Source organism: Geotrypetes seraphini, chromosome 14, assembly GCF_902459505.1.
Source record: "Geotrypetes seraphini chromosome 14, aGeoSer1.1, whole genome shotgun sequence".
Classification (NCBI taxonomy): domain Eukaryota; kingdom Metazoa; phylum Chordata; class Amphibia; order Gymnophiona; family Dermophiidae; genus Geotrypetes; species Geotrypetes seraphini.
The window spans coordinates 26793317-26813680 of NC_047097.1; the positions used below are offsets into that span (position 1 = coordinate 26793317).

Sequence of the window (20364 nt, forward strand, 5' to 3'; positions counted from 1 at the left end):
TGCTAATGGGTTGTAATTCATTTCTACTTCCAGATACAATTAGAGCGGTGTGCACTATTGATTTGACATTGGGTATAGATCATTTGTTTGAGAAATGGTCTTTCTAAATCATTGCATTAGGCAGGATTTTAGGTGACCCCTTCATGGCGTCATTAGTTGGCTGTGTCAAATACTCTGGGAGCTGTTGGAAGGAACAAGAACTTGTTTAGCTAGTCTCATGGTGCCCTCAAAATTCTGACAGACGGAATCTCAGACTGAGTCATTTACTTTTATGATTTGTGAAAATTGGGGTGTTTTATACTGAAACAATCAATGAAATACAAAACTCAACTCCGGTGTCCTTTACTGTGTGCATTTATGTGCACATCAGTCATGACCAAACTAGAACTGGTTGAATTGATTTCTATTAAATCATTTCTCTGCTCTGAGTGCTGAACTGAAGAGAGCAATTCAGTGGAAGAATGACCAACCTTATTGCTGTTCTTGTGTAGACTCGGCCTGATATTTCCACCAACTTGGACTGAAATTTTGTATCTGGTGTTGTGTGAAGTAATGTTTTCTGGAATATGATTTCAAGATATTCACATAAAAATCATACGATTTTGTAACCTTCAAAAATGTTTCAGATTTATTACCACGACAAAATTGAACATGTCTTATCTATCAAACAACAAAAGCCATGTCAACCTTGATTTGCCTATTTTTTTTTTTTTAATCTAGATTTAACCGACCAAAAACGTGTAGAACTCGGGAGTGAAAAGTCCAAATATTGAAAGCCAAATACACTCCGCTTGTAATGGTTAATTGGTTAACCCAACACAAGCCAATCACTCATTTCAAAAAGAAAATTAATATTCCTCCTCTTTTACAAAAGTATGGAAGAGGTTTAGCGCCAGTGCCCTGAATGATCTATGCTGTTCTGACAGTCAGAGTTCCTATGGACATCATAGAGCGCAGAGCATTCAGCGTGCCAGCTGGCGCTAAAAACCTCTTCCGCACTTTTGTAAAAGGGGGAGGATAGTGGTGAAAAAAGACTTCAATAAAAACGTGGCTTTTCAACCCTCAGGCTGGAATGCTGCTTTTCGATTAGCACACCTTAGTAAAAGAGGGTTTCAGTCCTTCACTTACCTCCCTCCCTTTTGTAAAACCATAGCCTAGTTTTTAGCACTGGTCCTGGCGGTAGCAGCTCCAACGCTCAAAGAATTCCTATGCGTGGAGGCCGTCCAGACAGGGCCCTGAGCTTACTAACTCTGGGAGGAGAGGTGTTGGCGAGGAGGAGAGGTACTGATGCCGACTTACTGCCTACAGGTCATGCATCTTGCTGCGAAAGGCACATCTGTAGGTAGACGGCTGGTGCCGGTGCTTCTCCTCCTCACTGGCATCTCATAGCACAGCCTGAATATCACCACGACAGTTTGCAAGACACTGATTTAGAGGCTTAATAAGGGCATCATCAATGTTCTATGCCTGTCACTAGCTATCCTCTTCATAACCTCTAATTTCTTATTAAGTCCTTCCCTCATTTTTTTTAATTACATGTAAACCGTGTCGAGCTCTATCTTTATGGAGATGATGTGGTATACAAACTTAAGGTTTAGTTTAGTTTCTCTTCCTCTTTTCTCTTTCTCTCTTCCCCCCCTTTTTTTTTAATCTCTCATTGAAAAGCGAAATGTATGCAGGTAAATTAGGGAAATCCCTTTCCTTCAAATTCACTGAGCTTTGGAACAACCTCTCTGCCCCGCTGCGGAACCTAGGCTCATTCCAATTATTCCGAAAGCATCTGAAAACCTGGCTTTTCTCCAAAACGTAAAGCTATCTATTTAAAATGTAAAGCTAGCTATCCTCTTCATAACCTCTAATTTCTTATTAAGTCCTTCCCTCATTTTTTTTAATTACATGTAAACCGTGTCGAGCTCTATCTTTATGGAGATGATGTGGTATACAAACTTAAGGTTTAGTTTAGTTTCTCTTCCTCTTTTTTCTCTTTTTCTCTCTTCCCCCCCTTTTTTTTAATCTCTCATTGAAAAGCGAAATGTATGCAGGTAAATTAGGGAAATCCCTTTCCTTCAAATTCACTGAGCTTTGGAACAACCTCCCTGCCCCGCTGCGGAACCTAGGCTCATTCCAATTATTCCGAAAGCATCTGAAAACCTGGCTTTTCTCCAAAACGTAAAGCTATCTATTTAAAATGTAAAGCTAGCTATCCTCTTCATAACCTCTAATTTCTTATTATGTCCTTCCCTCATTTATTGACTTACCTGTAAACCGTGTCGAGCTCTATTTTTATGGAGATGATGCGGTATACAAACTTGAGGTTTAGTTTAGTTTAGTGTTAAATAAATTGTCCTAATGCTGAGTCTTAAAAGTATATTTTCAAAATAAAAATAAGAAATTCTGTGGGGACAATGATTTAGTTTTCCCAGATGTTGCTAAAGCAACGCAGTTTAAATGAAAAGCTTTCTTACAATTAAAACCTCGAGTATTGGCAATGGAAGCAACATAAAAATAAAAAAATTTCCATGTAACTGTTTATTAAAATATTAAGAAAAAGAATTTGTGTTTTGGGACCCCATGTATCTAGAACAATTTTTGTTAACAATTTTTGTTATCTCAAAAAAAAAAAAATAGGGGTATGGCTGTTTGGAGTTAGAAAGGAAACCAGTTTTGATAGAAGGAAATTAATGTTTTCTGGTTTAATTACTTATGGCGTTACAAAAATCTTTGTATTTTTCCTTTTTATTTTTATTTAACATATGAAAGTCTCCCTAAACGTGGGCTTGTTGGAAATTTAAGGGCTCCTTTTGAAGGTGCGCTAGCATTTTTAGCGCATGTAGCAGATTAGCGGGCGCTAACCCCGTGCTCCGCGGCTAGAACCATCAGCTCAATTGTAGCATGCGCTATTCTGCGCATTAATCCCCTAACGCAGCTAGTAAAAGGAGCCCTAAGTATTAATGATAATTATCTTAATACATATTAGTTTCTTATTTTGTAGAATTCCGTTCTTATGTATTCTATTTTGTAGAATGTATTTTGAAAATTGCAAAAAGAAAAAAATTGTACTAAAAACACAATGCATGCCCATACATGAATTTTTTGGAAAAGGAAAAAAGGATCTCATATCCATACCAGTGGGACTTTAGGGCTCCTTTAAGGCTTATGTGGATAACCTATTTTTATGTGGATGATTTCAGTGTACCTTTGGAACTTTGACACTTTCAAATAAAGTCCATTTTGGAACATCGTCACTCCAGAGTTTTTTTTGGTTTTCTCATGTGAGCAACAAGTTCTTTAAAAAAAATTTTCATGTGAGCAACAAGTTCTAAAAACCAACAGTTTTCCAGATTTGCAAGGATTGTTATGAATGACCATGTAAAATCTGTGAGCGGCACTCCTAGAATGTGTGAGCGATTGCTGATGTACTCAGCTTTATGAAAATGCTTCCGTAGCTTTTCAGTGATTTTGGTTACTCTGGCATGTTAGTTGGACCGCGCTTTGTTTTATCCCAGACCTGTCACCTGTGAACATATACGCCAGAGTGACCCTTGATGCAGGCGTTCCGCAGACGCCGAAACAGTGCTGTGTCGGGTCCACAACTTCTGCTTGTGTCCTTTTATGGTTTTACATCAGTGATCTTCAGTGGAGTGTTCATTGTCCGTTCCCACTTCCTTTTGTATTGTTTTATACCCGTGGGTTCTCTGTCCTGTTAGATTTTTTGGTGTTTACTCAGCTTAGAAGGAACATAGGGCCTGACCTTTAGCTTACATGCTGTTTCAAGGGCTCAGCTAAGAGGATGTACGTTGGCTACTCCTCTACTTGTAAACTGTTGAATGAATCTACTGTCAAATCTGTTTTTATGTGTAGACAATACAGACATAACAGTGCATAGCAAGACATCCAAAGCAGTACAGTCGACTCCATTTAAGTGCACACCCTTTGGACCGGGTCGCCATGTGCATGTAGGAGTAGGGGGAGGGGAGGAGGCTGTAGTTAAGCCAGCTCAGTTTAAATATGGCGCGTAGGCTGCTGGAGCCTAAAGTACAGGAAAGCTCTGCCCTACAGCTTGAGTGGAAGCCGAGTACTCACTTTCCCAGCGGTCCCAGCGCTTAAGCTGTTGCGTAAAGCCTAGCCATTCCCAGTCAGAACGCAATTGCATTTAACCGGAGTGAACATAATGTGAAAGAATAGAGGTTGGACCTATGACATCAGTGCACATAAGTGGATTGTGCGCTTCTCCGAATTTCAAATATTCTGAGTTTATGTCCATTGACTTTAATGTTAAAAAAATGTGACCGTTGTGGTAGGGTGCGGATAACCAAAGTGTGCGCTTATAGGTGGAGTCGACTGCATAAACAATGCAACATGGTATGTATAGCCCGTCCACCTTATAGAATACAACTCCTGAACACCCCCCCCCCCAAAAAAAAAAAACCAGCAACAAAATGAAATTCCCACAAAAGCCCCTACCGTCCCAAAACCAAATAACCAATCAAAACATCCCTGGATTCAGGAGCTGGCTCTTACATAATCTGAACTGTTGAATGAATCTAAATGTAGTCTCGTTTCTGGCGATATTCAGCATGGCGATTAATAGAATATTAGGAACGATCAGGAAGGAATGGAAAATAAAGATGAGAATGTTATAATGCCCTTGTATCGCTCCATGTTGTGGCTGCACCTCTAATACTGGGTGTAATTGTGGTCGCCGTATCTCAAAAAAGATGTAGAGGAATTAGAAAAGGTACAGAGAAGAGAGACAAAAATAATGAAAGGGATGAGATGACTTCCCTATGAGGAAAAGGGCTCTTCAGGTTGGTAGTGGCACAGAGCGTGTGAGATGGATGGCAAGCTATCAGTCAAAGAAAGAAACGCTAAAGATAAGCGCTTTCACTCTCTTTTCGTTAGAAACTATCTGATGATATTCTCAAGTTAAGGGTTATCCCTAATAGGATCACGGCATTAATTTAAATAGTAAACAAAAAAAGCAATCAAAGTATAGAAAAAATAGTTGGGGTTTTTGCCAATGTCTTAAACAAGGAGCAGTACTGTTTGAAATATGCTAAACAGTGAGGCACTGCTATGCGTATAGCTCCATGCTATGAGGCTTTGTCCCCCTTCAACGATTGTGAGTGGGATCTGTTTTTGTCTATATTATGTCAATTGAACCACTTGGTCAGACAATTTGTCTTGTGGAGAAGATAGCTCAGGGGTGATAGAGGTGTATAAAATACGGAGTGGAGTGGAATGGATCTTTCCAAAAATGCTAGGACTAGGGGGCATGCGATGAAGCTACTAAGCAGTAGATTTAAAACAGACCCGAGAAAATGTTTCTTCACTCAACTTCTAATTAAACTCTGGAATTCTTTGTCAAAGAATGTGCTGGAAGCAGTTAGCTTAGCAGGGTTTAGAAAAGGTTTGATAACTTCCTAAAAGTCCATACGCCATTAAGATGAACTTGTATAAATAGCATAAAATCTGTTTGGGATCTTGCCAAGTACTTGTGACCTGAGTTGGCAACTGTGGGAAACACTCATTCAGTACGGCAACTCTTACTCTGCATCATAAGTGCAATCAAATTTTCTGATCCCTCCTTAAATCATATCTGCTAATTGTTAATCTTAAAACTTATCACCAGGTTCACTAACCTATAATTCTATCCCATCTTTTTCAAAACTATTAATTGTTCATGCTGCAATTATGTCTTGTTTCTACACCTGTGATATTAATCTGTTGCTATAGAAACTATGGGACAGCGTTAACTTAGAGAATAAATTCAGCTCCTACATCTATCAGCTAGAAGACTGGTTCATCTCATGATGGACCCTAAAGTATTTAAAAATAGAGATGGGTTAATTCAGGGGTTCTTCATGAAGTTACAGGGAAATACTTTTAAAACCAATAGGAGGAAATATTTTTTCACTCAGAGAATAGTTAAGCTCTGAAACGCATTGCCAGAGGTTATGGTAAGAGCGGATAGGGTAGCTTGTTTTTAACAAAGGTTCGGATAATTTCCTGGAGGAGTAGTCCATATTGAGAAAGACATGGGGGAAGCCACTGCTTGCCCTGGATCAGTAGCATGGAATGTTGCTACTCTTTGGGATTCTAGAATCTTCCTACTCTAAGGGGATTCTGCATGGAATGTTGCTACTTGAATAAATGTTATTAATTTACTTCAGAGTTTTTGCTATCCAACAGATTATGAATAGACATATTAAAGAAATAAATTAGTTCAGTACAGTATTCACATTTCCGTTATAATATTATCATCCCCACCTTGATATATGGAAGCTATTAAAGGCCATTAACTAAGTCAGACTATTGGCACAGTACTTAAAACTGTCTTGATGCTTTTTGGGCTGGAAGAATCCAACAGATCTCCACAGTGCGGTTTTATTAAATGCAATACCTGGGTACCTGTTATGCATGTCCCAGGGTATGCAGTGGGTAAAAGGTCCCTACTCACTCCCTTATTTCTGAGGCCTTGAGGGAACAGGGAGGAAGATCACTTTCTGGGCGTTACCTACATTGGCAAACTAGGGAAGTCTCTACTTTCCAAAATTACTGAGCTGTGGAATGATTTTCCTATTCAACTGCGCGATCTGGGCTCTTTCCAACAATTTTGAAAACATCTGAAAACTTGGCTATTTTCCAAAGTTGTAAATTCCGCTCCTCTTCCTACTAATCCAAATCCATATTGTATCTGTTCTCCTTTCTAATTTCTTGTAAACCATGCCGAGCTCTACTGTTAGAGAAGATATGATATAAGCCTAAGGTTTAGTTTAGTAGTTTAATGAAAAAGCTCATAGTAGTCCCTTCCTTGAAAGTTATCGGAACTCGACGACATGTTTTCGGTGATGGCTCCGCAACTTTGGAACACTTTGCCTCAATATATAAAAAGAGGAAAACGGTTAGCCGTTTTGAAAATAACTTAAAGTTTCCTTTTTAAAGATGCTTTTAATTTTTAAAATTATGTTCAAATCTTATACAGTGGTACCTTGGATTATGAGCATAATCCATTCCAGGAGCATGCTCGTAATCCAAAATGCTCGTTTATCAAAGCAGAGTTCCCCATAGAAAATAGTGGCAACACCGAAGATTCGTTCCAGGACCCGGGGTCTGTACCTGTCAGGTGCCGGGTGCTGCAGTGCCACCTCCTCCGTCTGCCTCCTCTGTCCATCATCTGAAGAAGAACCCCACAGTGCCGCTTCGGGGGGATGCCTCTGTCTGCCAGCTGCCGGAGAACCCCGCAGTGCCGCTTCAGAGGGATGCCTCCTCCATCCGCCGGCCAACCCTCCATGTCAGATGCCCCCCACATGCTGCAGAGCCCCCACCTGAGCCCATGCAGCCGAGCGCCATCCCACCCGCACGCTGCGCATGACATGCACAACGCCGATGATCGACGCTGTGCGCGTCACATGCAACGCGCATGCGGGATGGCACCTGGCCACGCAGGCCCAGACAGAGGTCCTCCAATCTGCGGAAGGCACCCGACGTGGAAGGTTGGCCAGAAGAGACGGAAGAGGAATCCTCTGAAGCGGTGCTTCCTGGACTGTAAGTGCTTGTTTATCGGGGCAGTGCTCAGTTTGCTGAGTGTTTTGCTTGTCTTGCAAAACACTCGCAAACCGAGGTTCCACTGTATTAGTTACCCTCCAGGTTTATATTACTCCCTCCCTAATGTTTTTTCCATCTATGGTTCTTTTTTCTACTTTTTTTTTTTGATTTATAATATTTCTTTATTGAGCAAATTCAGCAACGAACATAACAAGAAAAAGAAGCATACGGCCGCAGCTCCCGGTAAAGTGCTAAAACAAGGCAGCCAGGGAACTCAGAAACAATACAACAGGAGAGCGCCCAGGCAAAAATGCTAGAGTGCCCAATACATGGTTTTACCAGAATACCCCCCCCCCACACACATCCCAAACCCCCAACCCCCCACTCCCCCAAAGATACCCCCCCAAACCCAGACCCGTGTGATTAGATGGGAAGACTAGAAAAACTGACCACAAAGAAAACAGGCCAAAAGGAAAGAAAGAAAGGCGGAACAAGACCAGGAGGAAAGAAAGACGAAGGCAGACTACAGAGAGAAAACAGCAGCACCCAACTCCCACCCACAGCACCACAACTGACAGGGTTAGCAATTCAACAGCATACTCCGCTCCCTGTGCGGAAGAGACAACCAGTACCCCTCCCACACACCCTGAAATGTGGCCCACCGGCCCTCGTCCTGTCTCCCTACCATCCTGCACTCCAGAAGCGCTAAGTCATATAGGGACAAGTGCCACTTAGAAAAAGAGGGAGCTTGGGGAGCCCGCCACGAAATCAAAATGGCCTTCTTGGCTAAAAGGAGGGCCTTAAACACCAACATCCGCTGCCCAACGGAGCAACGAGAGAGAGCCGCTCCATCATAAAAAAGGACTATAGAAGGGGTGCATGCAGGCAACGAAGGAGAGATAGAAGACAAAAAGGTCCACACTCGCAGCCAAAAAGCCCGTATCCGGGGACAGTCCCAGAACATATGTCCCAGGGTAGCAGGACTCACAGGGCACTTGGGACAACAGGCCTGAGCTGCAAAGCCCGCTCTATAAGCCCTCTGTGGGGAAATAAACGCTCTGTGAAGGAATTTATATTCCTGCTCCCTATGGAGCATATTGCATGAGAGGGCACGCAGGAAGACAAAGCAACGAGAAATCACGGAGGACAGGATAGTGCACCCCAGGTCAGCGCTCCACGCCCCAGCCAACGTGTCCGCCCTCTCGGTTGACAAAGGTGACAATAGCGCAGTAACAAAGTAACGCAGGCGCGGAGCCGGATCCTCCCACAAACCCAAACTCAAGCCAAGACCCCGCGCCACCGAGTACCGCAAGGACGGCTCTCCGAGACTGCGAACATAATGACTCAGCTGTAAATAACCAAATGCATCCACATGATCCAAACCGTAGAGGGACGCCAACTCAGCAGGAGAAAGAAGAATCCCCCTCTCAGTGAGCACATCTCCCACTCTACGGATCCCATGAGCATGCCAAATCCGGAATACTCGGCTGTCACCTCCAGGACCGAACTGCGCGTTGCCCACTAAGGGCAACATTGGTGTTGCACTATAATTGACCCCCAAGCGGTGGCACAGCTGTTTCCAAATACATCTCATGTATGACCACACCACATGGCCCCTCTGGAAAGAGTCTAACCGAACCGACGGAGCATGCAACAAGAACAATCCCGAGACAGGGGACAGGAAGTCCCTGTCCACAGAGAAGGTCAAAGAGGAGGAACTCTCCAGACACCAATCCCGAATCTGGCGTAAGCCACATGCCAAGTTATAAGCGCGAAGATCTAGAAGACCGAACCCCCCCTGCGCCTCCGGCAGCATCAGAACGCGAAGGGGCAGGCGAGGACGCCCTCCCCGCCACAGGAAAATCCGCAAAGCCCGGTACAGCTCCTCCAAATCCCTATGTCTCAACCAAATTGGTAAAGTCTGCACCAAATAGAGCCACCGCGGCACAATCATCATATTATATAAAAAGACGCGGCCCGCAAGGGAAACCGGCAGAGCCCCCCATAAGCGCAGACTCAACAGAAGACCGAAGCATAGGTCGAACATTAATCTCATAAAGGCGCGTCAAGGTGGAGGGAATAAGAACCCCCAAGTATTTCACCTGAGCCGAAGCCTCCTTCAAAGGAAAGTCCGACCACAGGTGAGAGACACGCAAATGAAGAGGGAGAGCTTCCGATTTAGATACATTGAGTTTGAGGCCCGAGAGCTCTCCAAACTGCCGAAACAACTCCAGCAACAAAGAAAGGTGCGAGACCGGGTCAGACAAAAGAATCATGATGTCATCCGCAAAGGCCAAACTACGCAGGGAGGAAGCTCCCACCTCCACGCCCTCAAGCAACGGATGAGTGCGGATACAAAGCAACAGAGGTTCCAAAAATAAAATATAAAGCAAAGGAGACAGGGGGCACCCCTGCCGGGTACCCCGCCGCAGGGAAAAAACCGGGGAAGCTACCCCATTGACAATCACAGCAGCCTCGGGATTAGAGTATAGAGCACGAAGAGCGTTCAGATAATAGCCAGTCACCCCATAGCGGAGTAACAATGGGAAGAGGAAAGCCCACTCGACCCTGTCAAAGGCTTTTTCAGAATCAAAACTAATGGCCAAGGTAGGCTGACAACGAGAGTCACAGTGGGCCAGAGCCAGTAGAAGCTTCCGAACATTATGACCTGCCTGACGGCCCTTCACAAACCCCACCTGGTCCAGTCCCACCAGTGAAGGGACAAGCGGGGCCAACCGATTAGCCAGCAGCCGGGCCAGAATTTTAAGATCTACGTTGATAAGCGAAATGGGCCTATAAGACCCCACCAAGAGAGGGTCCTTCCCCGGTTTAGGCAGCACAGTTATCAGCGCCTGATTCGAACCAGGAGGGAAGGACCCCCCCTCCACCGCTCGCTCATAATACCGCCTCAACGGATCCGCCACAAACCCCTGCAAGAGACGATAAAATTCCCCGCCAAAGCCATCCGGACCCGGGGATTTACAGAGAGGCAAGGTTTTAATAACCCCCAAGACCTCCTCCCCAGTAATAGGGGAGACCAAGTTCGCACTGTCGGCCTCCGAAAGCCGAGGCAAGGGCAGTGAGTCAAAGTACGCCTGAATCGCAGAGTCCCGGTCCACCACCTCCGCCGAGTAAAGAGAGCTGTAAAAAGAAACAAAAAGCTGTTCAAGGTGAGGCTGGGCTGTGACCAGCTGCCCCCCAGCTCCTCGAAGTGAGGTGATGGACGAGGACCCCCTCCGCGCCCTAGTCAACTGCGCCAACATTCTCCCCGGGCGATTACCAAACCTATGAAGGCGATATTTATAATAGAAGAGCGACTTGTGCGCCCGTTCATGTAAGAGGGCATGGAGCGCCGCCTGGGCCGCCTGAAACTCATGTTTGTGGGATAGAGTGGGAGAATGCAATACTAGAAGCCTGCCCTCCCGCACTTTACGCTCGAGAGCTAATATCTTTGCTGCCATCCGTTTCTTCCGTCGGGCACAGTAGGCTATCACAGCTCCACGAAGCACCACCTTGGCTGCCTCCCAAAAAAGAGCTCCGTCCTCCGCATGCACCCCATTGAACTCAACATACTCCCTCCACTGCGCTTCTAGATACTGTTTAAAATCAGGGTCAGAATAAAGTGCTATCGGAAAGCGCCAGCGCCCACCCCCAGCAGAGGACCCATCAGCAAGACCCAGGTCCATCCAAACCATAGTATGATCAGAAATAGCCAACACCCCAATCTCAGCTTGATGGACTGCATAGAAGGAGGAGCGGGAGAGAAAAACAGTCTATCCTAGAAGAGGAATCATGCACTTTGGAAGTATGAGTAAAATCCCTCTCTCCAGGATGAAGGGTTCTCCAAACATCTACCACATCCAAAGCCTGCAGCCAGGCACTTAGCCCGTTATCCGACCTCCCAGAGGAACGAGAGGGCCCCCTAGAAGAATCCAGGACAGGATCCAGAATAGAGTTGAAATCCCCCAGGATAATCAAATGAGTCCCAGGTAACAAGGACACCGACAGGATCACCCCCAGAAGCTTCTTATAAAATGACCGTTGGGCAGCATTGGGCGCATACACTGACAGTAAGAGTACCGGGCGCTGGTATAATGTACCCTGGACCAGAACATAGTGACCCTCCGGGTCAGACAGGACCCGAGAGTGAACAAAAGGGATAGATTTATGTAGCAGGAGAGCCACCCCGGCCTTAGCCTTAGAAGAAGAAGCAGAATAGCATTGTCCCACCCAGGACTGCCTCAGCTTACCGTGTTCTTTCTCGGAAAGCTTAGTCTCCTGCAGGCCCACTATATCTGCCCGATGCCGGGCTAAGTGCTGCAAAATCTTGGTTCTCTTTATCGGAGAGTTAATACCCGACACATTCCACGTCACACATCGCACTCCTCTCTTAGGCGTCATTCAAAAGAAAACCAACATGGTCTACAAAATAAAGGAGTAGAAAACTCCTGCCGAGAGTCCCAGCCCTCCTCCCGACAGCCACCCATCCAGCACGCACACACAGAGCTCCCACCATCAACCACACCGATCCAAGTCCCCCACCCCTCCAACCACTATCCCTCTTCAACCCCAACTCCCCCCTCCCATACCCCCCCCACCCCACCCTAGCCCAACTCCCCCTCCCACCCTCCCTACCCCTCCTCCCAAGCCCAACATCCCCCTCCCATACCCCCTCTGATACCCCAGCCCACCACTCCAGAAGAGGGTACACCAAGGGCCCAAAGTCCCTCCCCCCCTCAACCTCCCATACATATACCAAGCAGTACAAAACAAGAAGGAGAAAAGGCAAAAGCCAAGGGGCAAATACCATCAACAACGGCAGGACCCCTTAAGGAAAGAGCATCTAAAGGAAGAATAAATCGCAAAGTCTCACCCCTGCAGGACACAACAACAATCTAGCTCCAAAAGCCAGAGAACAGTGTCCAGAACAAACCAAAGTGACCCCCAGGGAGGAGCCACTAAACAAAGATAGTCAACATAATATGAGCCATCATGTCTCAAGGGGAGCACCACCAGGATCCCACGGGCGCTCCCCCACTCATAGCAGACAGGAACCTCCAGCCACTGTCAGGGGCCCTCAAGTGCTCGGCTCCAGATCAGGATACCACAGAAGAACCTGAGCCCGGGCAGCCTCACTGGTTTCAAAGAGGAAGGGTTGACCCCCATGAAGCACCCGGAGCTTGGCAGGATATTGCAAAGTGAAGCGCAGCTTTTTCTCGGTGAGTTGCTTGCAGACAGACGAGTAGCCTCGGCGGAGAGATGCCACCTGAGCAGAGTAATCCTGGAACATCAGGATACGCTGGTTCTGGAACTGTAAATCCTTTTTCTGGCGATAGGTGCGAAGCAGAAGATCTTTGATAGCAAAATTGAGGATGCGGAGGATTACCACACGCGGCCTGGTCGAGCTCTCCTGCCTCCTGCCCAGCCGATGTGCCCTTTCTATACGCAAGGGACCCAGGCCCCGCGTAGCCAGCAGCTCAGTCGTCAGCCATGCTTCAAGGGTAGGCAGGAGATCTCCATCCGATATGGTTTCAGGGACCCCCACCAGGCGCAGATTATTTCGTCTGGAGCGATTCTCCAGATCCTCCATCTTCTCCTCACATTGCCCCACTTTACGCTGGAGTTGCTGTATCTCTGCCTGCATAAAAGTAATGGTGTCCTCTGCAGTGCTGATCCTCTGCTCAGCTTCAGAAACGCGGTTGTTAAACTCAGCCACCGAGGTAGAGAGGGTTGCTATGGACTCTTGTACTTTATCCAGGCGCGTCCCCAGCGCCAGCACGACTGCCTCCGTGAGGCGCGCTATCATGTCCGCCCCCGCTGAATCAGCAGCGTCTCCCGAGCCGGCCATCTTGCCTTCAGTGCCCGACCCCGATTTCAATCGTTCGCGCTCCTTTTTACCCGCCTTCGCCGCCATGTCTCCGCTCCCTTTTAGAATAAATTTGTCCATAAAGCCCCAAGGAGTCGGGAGAAAATGCTTGGTGGCGATTTTTTTTCGCTGAGTCTGGATCCGGGAGGCCGAGGCAGGGGAAGAGCAGCGGAGCTCAAGGAAAACGCGTCTTCCCTGCTCTCGGCACGGCCACGCCCCCTCTTTTTTCTACTTTAAAGCATTGGAATTGTAGTTCTATCACGCCATTCCTCGTGTACTGATTAGTCTGTAAGTCTGTCGGTCTAACCCATTTTTAAATTAAGTGGTATGTCTAAATGTTTCTTTCTTTTATTGTTAACTCGCTTAGTAAATCTGAATAAGCGATTCATCAAATTAAAATAAAACTTGAAACTTGATACAGAAAACTTTCAAAACCTAACTGTGCATATATTACGCTTTGATAGAACTTGGTGGGAAAGAGGAAGAGGAAAGAAGGCCTCGTTACAGCAGCTGGCTCCTAAATTTTCAGGCTCTACATTTTTGTTCATAGAATTTAAGGCCTTCTTGTACTAAGGTGCGCCAACGCTAATACGTGCAGGTTAGTCTATGAATGCATTAGCGTATAACGTGCACTAATATGTTTAGCGCACCTTAGTAAGAGGGGGGGTAAGTCCAAATTACAAAAGTCAATGCTTCACATAAGGTATAAATTCGATGAAGCTGTTTGTGCAATGCGCAGCAGCGGCAAAAAGGGCAAACAGAATGCTAGGAATGATTAAGAAGGGGATCACAAACAGATCGGGGAAGGTTATCATGCCGCTGTACCAAGCTATGGTGCGCCCTCACCTGGAGTACTGCGTCCAGCACTGGTCGCCGTACATGAAGAAGGACACAGTACTGCTCGAAAGGGTCCAGAGAAAATGGACTAAAATGACTAAAGTGGACTAAAATGGTTAAGGGGCTGGAGGAGTTGCCCTACAGCGAAAGATTAGAGAAACTGGGCCTCTTCTCCCTCAAACAGAGGAGATTGAGAGGGGACATGATCGAAACATTCAAGGTACTGAAGGGAATAGACTTAGTAGATAAGGACAGGTTGTTCACCCTCTCCAAGGTAGGGAGAACGAGAGGGCACTCTCTAAAGTTGAAAGGGGATAGATTCCATACGAATGTAAGGAAGTTCTTCATCAAGAGAGAAATCTGGAACACTATTCCGGAGGCTGTTATAGAGGATTCAAGACAAAGTTAGACAAGTTCCTGCTAAACCGGAACGTACGCAGGTAAGGCTAGTCTCAGTTAGGGCACTGGTCTTTGACCTAGGGGCCACCACATGAGCGGACTGCTGGGCAAGAAGGACCACTGGTCCCCCCCTCCCCTTTTAAAAAAACCATAGCGCAGTTTTTAGTGCTGGCGTCAGAGCTGTTACCACTGCAGATGGCGCTGAAAACAGCTCTATGGTTTTATAAAAGGGGGATTGATTAGGTGTAACACATGTTTATTCATGAAAACTGTTGCTAGCGAGTCATATCATTACACTATAGTTTGCAGTAAAAGCTCTTAATTCAGCAGCCAAGTTGTCTCAGTGCCATAGAGCGTTAACTATCAGATAAGTTTATATAGATGGATGGTTTATATGTGGTGCTCTTTCTGCTGCCTCCTGCCTCCCACTGCTCGAGGGAGAGGTCGTAAGTACTCAAACTCATAAATATTGTGAGTCATGATTGTCTCACAGTAGGGTTTTCTTTCCCAGCCTCTTTCCCCCCGAGACCGGCTTGCTGCAGGAGGCCCTTTCACAGTCGCTCCTGGAAATCAATAGTTCATTTCAGTACAGAGCCTCTGGGGTCCTCAACAAGACTGTTCCCTCATGTCAAGAGGTGGTTAAATAGCAAGGGGGAAAGATAGGGCAACGGTCAAGTATGTAATTAGTTCTGCTATGGCCACTATCTAAAGCATTTGCAATGACTACAATCGTACCGTAAGGGCAAATCATTCTGCATGATGGATGGATTAATTAGGAGAAAGCACAATTAATTGATTAGATTTATTTACCGATGTGGTTCAGTTTATTCATAAAAGCACCTTGGTGCAGGGTTATCGAACTAATATAGGATCCCAGGACAAAAGGCCTTGTGAAACGTAGAAACATGGAAAATGAAGGCAGATAAAGACTGCGTGGCCTGTTCATTCTGCCCATCCATACAGTCTACTTTCCTTTCCTCTCCCTTAGATATCCAATGTATTTCTCAAGCTTTCTTGAGTTTAGATAGTCTTCATCTCCACCACCTTCACTGGGAGGCTGTTCTACAAATGCACCATCCTTTCTAAGTTTCCAGGTTTATTTACAGATTGATATACCGACCATCTAACAAATATCTGGACGGTTTACATCGCTAAAATTGGAGTTTAAAAAATAAAATAGGACAAAGACAGACAAAATTGATGCAGAGGGTGCTGGGGAAGGGGAAGATTCAAAATGATATCAAAGTCAAGAGAAAAATCAAAGGGAGGCACGAAGAGGAAGGGAGAGAACGGGTAGGGAAGGGAGATCGTTTCTTAAAAGTGGTTCTCATTAATCGTTGGGAGTTGGCTGGAGAAGGTATCTTATCTTGTATTGTATTGTATTTTGGTAAGCGTCTTGAAATAGAAAGGTTTTAAGTTTGACAAAGCCCTTCTACGAAATTGTGACCGCAGTTTAGCGCAGAGCGCCATGCTGAATGGCCTGCGCTGTTCCCGACGCTCATAGGAACTCTGAGCGTCGGGAGCAGCGCGGGCCATTCAGCGTGGCTCTTTGCGCTAAAAACTGCAATCGCAGTTTTGTAGAAGAGGGCCAAAGTATTTCCTTAGGTTACCCCCCCCCCCCCCCCCAACTCTGTCCCCTTTCATCTTCATCCTAGGCCTCCTCATTTCAGGGATTCCTTTCAACTGAAAAAGACTCGCCTCCTGTGCAGTTAAGCCAGGTGGTATTTATGTTTCAAGTTCCTGCTAAACTGGAACATACGCAGGTGAGACTGGACTCATTTAGACCACTGGTCTGACCCAGCAGCGGCAATTCTTATGTTCTCAATCATCTCTCCTCTCCTGCCTTTCTTCCACAGTGTACATATGGAGATCTTCAAGTCTGCCCCTATACGCTTTGCGAGAAAGACCACTGCCCATTTTAGTAGCTGTCCTTTGTACCGACTCCATCATGTTTATTTCTTTTTGAAGGTGGTGTCTCCAGAATTGTACACAATGGCATAGCAAGGGTGGGAGACATCCCCTGCCCTCTTCTCCAGCCCCCTGCTCCTTCTCTGCCCCTCGCCGAGCATGTGCACCCCTTCCCTTCCCCAATATAGGTTTACCAGATTTTCCTTTTGGAAAATCCAGGCCCCGTTAGACCTGCCACCAGGCCCACCTGGTTCCACCCATTCCTGCCCCATCATGCCCCAGCCTCACCCCCTGCTGCCTGCTCTGGTCAGGCAGAATGGCATGCGCATGTGATGTCATCGCGTTTTGCTCCTGGCCGACAGCAATTTTGAGGGAGGCTTTTCAAAACCCAAAGTGCCGGGTTTTGAAAAGCCGTCTGGACCCTCGGACAGTCGAGCAGGATCACAAACACAAGCAAAACATCACTAGATTGTCCTCTTTTCAAAACTCTGCAGTTGGTTTACATCAGAGTATTGACTTTGAGGACATCAGAAACTCGCCAGACGTTAGAATGAGGAATATGTGCAGGACACCAAGAATGCAATGACCCCCCCTGTGATCCGAGCAAGTCGTTTCACGGCTTGACTCGGGGGAATGCTGCTGAGCTGAGCTCAGACCTTTTGCTCCCTCTTCTGACAATGACATTCTGTCTTCTCTAATAACAGCCGTGGAAAGGCTGGGGCTCAGCGCAGTGCACACTGGATTCATAGTGACTATTTTCATGGTTTAGTATCTTGTAATGCCTGATAGTTTCTGATCCTCTCTTTCCTAGATCTTGTTGATGACAGGATCATAATTCTGAAAATCAATCATAAACCCTCTCATTCTGTAACAGTGTTGTATGTGAGTTTAATAATAAGTTTATTCTTGTATACCGCCCATCTGTGAGGTTCCATGCGGTTAACAAAGAAGAACTGTTCAATCAGTGACATATACATAGAATATGGTAAAACTTAATAAGATAAAAATGCATGATTATTTGACAAACTTATCAAACAAATAGATTTTTAAAATCTTTCTAAAAACATAAGAATCCATTTGACAGATCAACGGGCTTAACCAAGAGTTCATTTTCCCTAATTGAAAAGCAAGTGACCTATTCAAAATTCTCTTGTAACGACAGGTCTTAACTGAAGGATAGATAAACAAAATTATTACGGGTATTTTTCGATGATCTATAAAAATTAAATTGGGAGGTTAGATAACCCGGAGCTAAACCAGAAAAAGCTTTAAAGCAAAGACAGCCAAACTTAAAGAGAATACGTGCCTCAAAAGGCAACCAATACAACTGTTGATAGTAAGGACTGATATGATCACATTTCTTTAAACCAGAAATTAGGCACACTACCATATTTTGTATTAATCGAATACATAGTAGATTTTTCTTAAAGGATGTAAGATAGATATTAAAATATTTGAGGACAGACAGAATCAAAGACTGCACCAAGAGTCTAAAAGAAACAAAATCAAAATCTCTTTTGACGGTTCTGTTTCCAGAGGATCATAACACATTTTTTTTATCATAAGATCTGTATGATCCTCGAACGCTAGCTGGGGATCAATATTCAGCTAGTATTGCTCAGCATTTTGCTGACCGCAGCTGGTTCAGGCTCTGGCATTGAATTTGGGGGTTTCCAGAGCAAGCTAAAGCATAGCTGGTTATGTGACATTCAGCTGTTTAACCAGCTATGGGTTACTGCGTAAAGATAAGACTGATTTCTGCGGTTAACCGTGTCGGTGAAGTGGTGAATATTAGCACTTAATTGGCCAAGTGCTGACTCTGCCCTCCGCTCCTCTCCTTGCTGCGTGCATGCGTCCCTTGCCTTCACCCGTAATTTTTTTACTTCCCCGGCATGAGGTCGCTGCCCGCATCCGCTTCGGTGCTCTCGCTGACGTCACTTCCAGGACCCGCGCCTAAGATGCGACGTGAAAGGGCGAATCGATACCGACTCGGACGTACTGCTCATGCTGGAGACGTTAAAAAGGTCCAGGGAAAGGGGAGAAGGCGCGTGCGCGGTAGGGGGGCAGGGAAATAGGGTGAGGAGAGGCAGCACCACCCCCCTCCTTACCACGCCACTGTCCTGGAGCGCTCACAAAACAGCTGGTTTGGGTTTGACATGAAACAGAACATTTTCAGCAGCACTAAAGGGGAACTTCTATAAGAGGCGCGTGCGTGAGTGTAAGCACTAGAAAAGCGTTCAGCGGTATTCTATAAATTAGATGCCGAGCTTAATTAGCAAATTGGCTTCAATAATGAGCTTTAACAAGCTCACAGTAGAAAAAAATACAATTTTATTGGGCGATACCTGCTTATCTTCCTAGGTGTGATTCTAGAAAAGATAGGCACCCATCGCATGGCGCCTTTCGACACCCGACACCAAAGTAGGCGTGTTTAGGGGGTGGAGAAAGGCACCGCTAGGGGTGTTTCTCTCAGGACTTAGCCACCTATAATGTAGGTCTTTAAAACCCTGGCTGACATTACAAAACAAGGTACAATTAACCAAACTACCTATCTCAAAAAGTATAATACATATGATATAACTAGACAGGTTTTTTAAATTTAAATATACTGTATTTGTATTAAATAGCACAAATCATAACGCTATGTTACACATTAAACCTAAATAAACCCATATTGCACTTCCAGTTACTAAAATCCGTATTATCCCACAATATACTGGAAGAAAACCTGGCACTTGTACTCAGTCCATTCCCAAGCCTTTTCTGATGACAATAAAGCTGTTCCACATCATAGTCCGTGTGTATTTCATTTCTCCAATGTCCCAACCAGCATATTGTCACCGTGTATCACCTAGGCCGGGCCGCGCCCAAGCGGGTGTGACCGAAAGAGACCAGGGCACACGATGCTGACCGAGCGGATTATCAGTGCTGATTGGAGTTGGTGGATCAAATGAAAAACACCCAGTTCTGCTTCCAACACAAAATTCTTTATTCCATTAGGAACTTCAGCTTTCAAATCTACAATTTGCTTTCACAGTTCCAAAAGAAAAATAGACTTGTCTTCCTCAATAATAGTCCAAATTGACTCTTCATTACATCAAGGCAATAATAGTCCATGGATTCCAACTACTTCCAAAATACTCTCTCCTAGTTGGATAAAGTCTCTGCTTGGCAATCACTTCTGGCCGCTTTAGACTAGACCCGCCTCTGAGCTCTCTGGATGCAGAGCTCAGAGCAGAAGGGACCTCCTCCCACAAGGACCGTTGGCTGTGCTCCCTCCCAACTAGGGCCCATAATCCAGTCTAAACCAAAAGTTCAAAAAGGGAAAAAGGTCTCCCACTATTGCCAAGGCTGGGCAGTACAAATTGCCTCAGCCTATAAACTCTGTGGTTCTTGCTCAAAAGAATGCAAGGAACCCCCTCCAACCACTAAGGCTTTCAGTATCTTCTCTTCTGGCTTGAAGGTTACAGAGACAGTCAGCCCATTATCTAGCACAACCCAAACTCAGCCTAACTTCTTTAAACCCCAGTGGTTTCCATAGCCCACTGGTCAGAATCATCACTTCCTTCTTTATAGTCTATGGCTTCTTCCTGGCCTACAAAGTCTTCACTGTCTGAAGCTTCTCTCATGCACTCTTCTAACATTTCAGCTTCTAAACAATTAGATCTGACCTGGGTGTTAGGCTGAGGTACATTGCTCCGGGCTCTTGGAACGGGTCTCCTGTCTCCAGACCTTCCCCTCTGGTACAACATGGGTTGGTTCAGTGGCAGCCTCCTTTCTGAGGACTGCTGCTGGTCCTTATAAGC

General features: G+C 45.5%; 1 long non-coding RNA gene across 1 annotated transcript in view; it reads right to left on the bottom strand.

Moving 5' to 3' along the window:
• LOC117348284 overlaps positions 1–20297 on the bottom strand; it is a 55480-nt gene extending 35183 nt beyond the window's left edge. The window contains exon 1 of the long non-coding RNA XR_004536943.1: positions 20230–20297. This is a non-coding gene — a long non-coding RNA (uncharacterized LOC117348284). The remainder of the gene's footprint in view (positions 1–20229) is intronic.
• Between the last annotated feature and the right edge of the window lie 67 nt (positions 20298–20364).